This window comes from Brassica rapa, unplaced genomic scaffold (assembly GCF_000309985.2).
Source record: "Brassica rapa cultivar Chiifu-401-42 unplaced genomic scaffold, CAAS_Brap_v3.01 Scaffold0264, whole genome shotgun sequence".
In the NCBI taxonomy this organism is placed as follows: domain Eukaryota; kingdom Viridiplantae; phylum Streptophyta; class Magnoliopsida; order Brassicales; family Brassicaceae; genus Brassica; species Brassica rapa.
The window spans coordinates 38,047-41,991 of NW_022610208.1; positions in this window are offsets into that span (position 1 = coordinate 38,047).

Consider the following 3,945-nt stretch of genomic DNA (forward strand, 5'->3'; position numbering starts at 1 on the left):
ACATAAGCCGGCACTTGTGATCCTTGCGTCTTTGCATAATTTATGCATTGTTCGCAAAGGTGAATAAGCTGTTTGCTAAGATCTCGGTTGCGGAAATATTTTGGCGGTGACTCGAAGAAATTCTGTCCCGCTAAGCACGTTTGTCTCCGGACAAAAGATGACGGTCAAGTCTGCGTCAGTTCCCACTTTCCATGTGTTTGCGGGAATATGACGTGGTCTTGCCCTGATTTGTGAATGCTACCTGGTTGATCCTGCCAGTAGTCATATGCTTGTCTCAAAGATTAAGCCATGCATGTGTAAGTATGAACGAATTCAGACAGTGAAACTGCGAATGTGTCATTAAATCAGTTATAGTTTGTTTGATGGTAACTACTACTCGGATAACCGTAGTAATTCTAGAGCTAATACGTGCAACAAACCCCGACTTCTGGAAGGGATGCATTTATTAGATAAAAGGTCAATGTGGGCTCTGCCCGTTGCTCTGATGATTCATGATAACTCGACGGATCGCATGGCCTTAGTGCTGGCGACACATCATTCAAATTTCTACCCTATCAACTTTCGATGGTAGGATTGTGGCCTACCATGGTGGTAATGGGTGACGGAGAATTAGGGTTCGATTCCGGAGGGGGAGCCTGAGAAACGGCTACCACATCCAAGGAAGGCAGCAGGCGTGCAAATTACCGAATCATGACACGGGGAGGTAGTGACAATAAATAACAATATCGGGCTCTTTGAGTCTGGTAATTGAAATGAGTACAATCTAAATCCCTTAACGAGGATCCATTGGAGGGAAGTCTTGTCATGTCCCCGTTCCTGGAACTTGAAATGGGACATAGACGTTTCAACAGAAACGAGACTGCTTTGGTTCAGATCATGGGAATTGATCGTGAACAAGCAGTGATCAGGATGGATCATGAGGAAACTAAGTCTAGGTCTGGAAATAGACCAAGGGACTTAGTAGGATTGAATTAGAGGAAGAGAACAAGCTGGACGAGTGATGAGACAGCTGGACGATGCGAGAATGAAGCTCGGTCAGCTGGGCGAAGCTCGGACAAGCTCAGTGTAGCTCACTGAAGTGTAGGTCAGCTCCAGCAGCTGGACTACTAGCTCAGTCAGCTGGGACAGCTGGGGATCAGCTCAACTCAGCTAGATGGAGTGTTGGAAGCTCAGACCACTGCGTCAGTTCTGGGCAGCTGGGACAGCTGGGGATCAGCTCAACTCAGCTAGATGGAGTGTTGGAAGCTCAGACCAGTGTGTCAGTTCTGGGCGGTTACCGGGCCGGTTGGTTAGCCAAGGATGGCTATGGGCCGGTGGGTTCTTGTGGTCAGGCCATGGGCATGGGCAATCCGAGTGACCTTGCTTTGGACATGTCCAGGAGTGGTTTGACAGTTTCAGGGCGTCAGGTAACTGCCATAGGCGAAAGGGTGCAATCTGTACCATTGATTAAATCAATGGACAAAAATGAAACCGAAGGGATGCAATGGTTAGAAAAGTAACCACCCCTTCTCCTATATAAGGAGCGCAAGTCCGTGCCTTTGCAGAGATGGTCGGATTCAACAATCCAATACCAAGAGGCATTCAAAGGCATCAAAGAGGCAGTTTTGGAGGGCAATCAAGAGGGGAGTTGAGAACGACCCTCTGGTGAGTTTTGATTATTGTTTGCCACGCCAGGGCTTCCTATACATTCATACATCACACAAAAATAGCCTGGAGAGAAGATAGGAGGACGGAACCCACTTCCAATGGTTGAGGCAGCGTTGAAGGCAGATGTCTGTAGAAAGGCAGTTCCATGGCCATTGAAGGGGGAAGTGATGCATGACCCTGTGATGGTGTATGATCATGGATGATCACGTCCTAGGCTTCTTCTACAGCCTTGGGACACACGCAAATGGTTAGGGGAGAAGGGAGGAAGCCGGACTCCACTCTTAGAGCCAATATAGCCTTGAAGGTGGATGCAGTGTAGAAAGTAGTTTCATGGGAGTTCCATGGAAGGGATGATGGGTGCGACCCTTGAATGGATCTTATCAATACTGGAAGTATGTGATAAGGATTGATAGAGGCGTGCACTGGAGGAGCATGGCCGAACACATAAGAGGAGGCACATGATCTAATCAGATCATGTATAAGGTAACCGATTTTATAATTACTTTCAAGTTATGGTTCTGTCTCTTGTAGTGCGGTTAGGGCCAAGTATTGCACGCCCCTTGAAGACTAAAAATTGTGATGTAAACTAGGTTTTCATGGTGTAGTCTGTTGGATCAGACTTGATGGCACTGAGCCATGGCATTGGCCAATTCAGGAATGATGTCCATGGCCTTAGCCGGGCCGGTTTGGATGATCTTGGCCGAAATCTCTATGATCGAGGCCGGTTCTGCAAATTCTGATTATGGCATTCTCTTAGTTGAGAATTATCATGAATTTATATTAATTTTATATAGTTTTTGGATCACATTGGAAATTGGCCAGATTTGGGTTTAGTGAGAAATTGATCGATTAGTTATGGAACCAGCCATGCAATGATAGATCCTTGTGTTAGGTTATCGGATCATATGCTTGTGTAATGTGAAATGTTTGTCAATTATTATTATTGATCATAAGGAATGTTAGTTATCAACCTTGGGTTGGTAAGCTATGTGCAAAGCATTGGCTAAGAGCCATAAAGAAGAGTCTAGCTAGTACTTGGTGGCGTGGACCATAAGTACTGAGCTTGGGTGTTATTACTCAAGGAAGGCCGTGTGTGATCTGATCATAGGTAAGGATGGACAAACTAATCCATAGATGATGGGACTGATCAAAGAATGCACCAGTTGTAAGAGTAGTAGTGATCGGCTTCGTTGGGACATGGTTCCATGTCCGGTTAGGTATGTGTGAAGACTCATCAGTTCTGGGTCATGTGGGGTGGTTGGTTGATTGACTTAGGATCTGATGGGCATTGTTAGTCCATGAGATGGACTTGGTTTCATAAGCTGATAAGCTAAAGGATGTTGAATGAAGCATGAGCCGGGAAGGGCCAAATGCATGTCCTTAGCTGTTTGAAGACTTCTCAAGGGTTACTTTAGTCAGTGGGGATGGTTGGCTGAATGACGAAGTACCTAGGGGAGTTGGTTTATGTGTAAAGAAGCTGGATGCAGTATATGGCAGCTGGCCATAGCTTGGACTTAGCTCAGTTCGAGTGTGACAGCTTGATCAGCTGGTTTACGAGTTCATTCAGCTAGAGCAGCTGGGCCGATGAGCTAACAAGCTCCGTGGATGTGGCTAAGGTATGATCTAGTAACTCTTGCTTAGTTCTAGATAGAATGGACTAGGGGAATGGAACCTCAGATTCGTATGACTTGATTCGGGTATAGGATCAACCTTTGAGCTAGCAGGTAGTTGAGAGTACTAACCATTAGCTGAGGTGATTCGACCAGACGAGTATTAGATTGGTTATAGACCAATGGATGATAATATTTTTTCGCTGCATATGTGTTGTATTGATCTAAGCTATGGAATGACTAAGATAGTCTTAAGCTAAGATCTAAGTTTGCCCTCGCCTATGGGCGATAATATAGATAAAGGGCGTAAAAATTTAGAGGTTCGGTTAGTGTATGGACTGAGCGACGTGAGGCATCGACCGTGGCCTAGTCGGTCGGGATCGGGTCTTAGAAGTTGGTATCAGAGCATGCTTGATCCTGTTAAGGACAGTGCTCAAAGATGTTGAGTTCCAAACCGAAATTATTTCTGAAAACTGAGATGACTTGGAACCTTAGCTGTGGTGAGCCAAGAGAGAGTTGAGGTAAGATTGGGTTACATGCTTGTGAACGGGGGAGTTCCAACATGAGCCGGCTTAGCCAAGATGCACTCTCCAAGGGCAAGACCCTGAAAACAGAAAGGTTAGTTATCTAGTTATTTGGAAATAATAGACGGATTGGACGATCGACGCAATTCAAGATCTTTGTATGG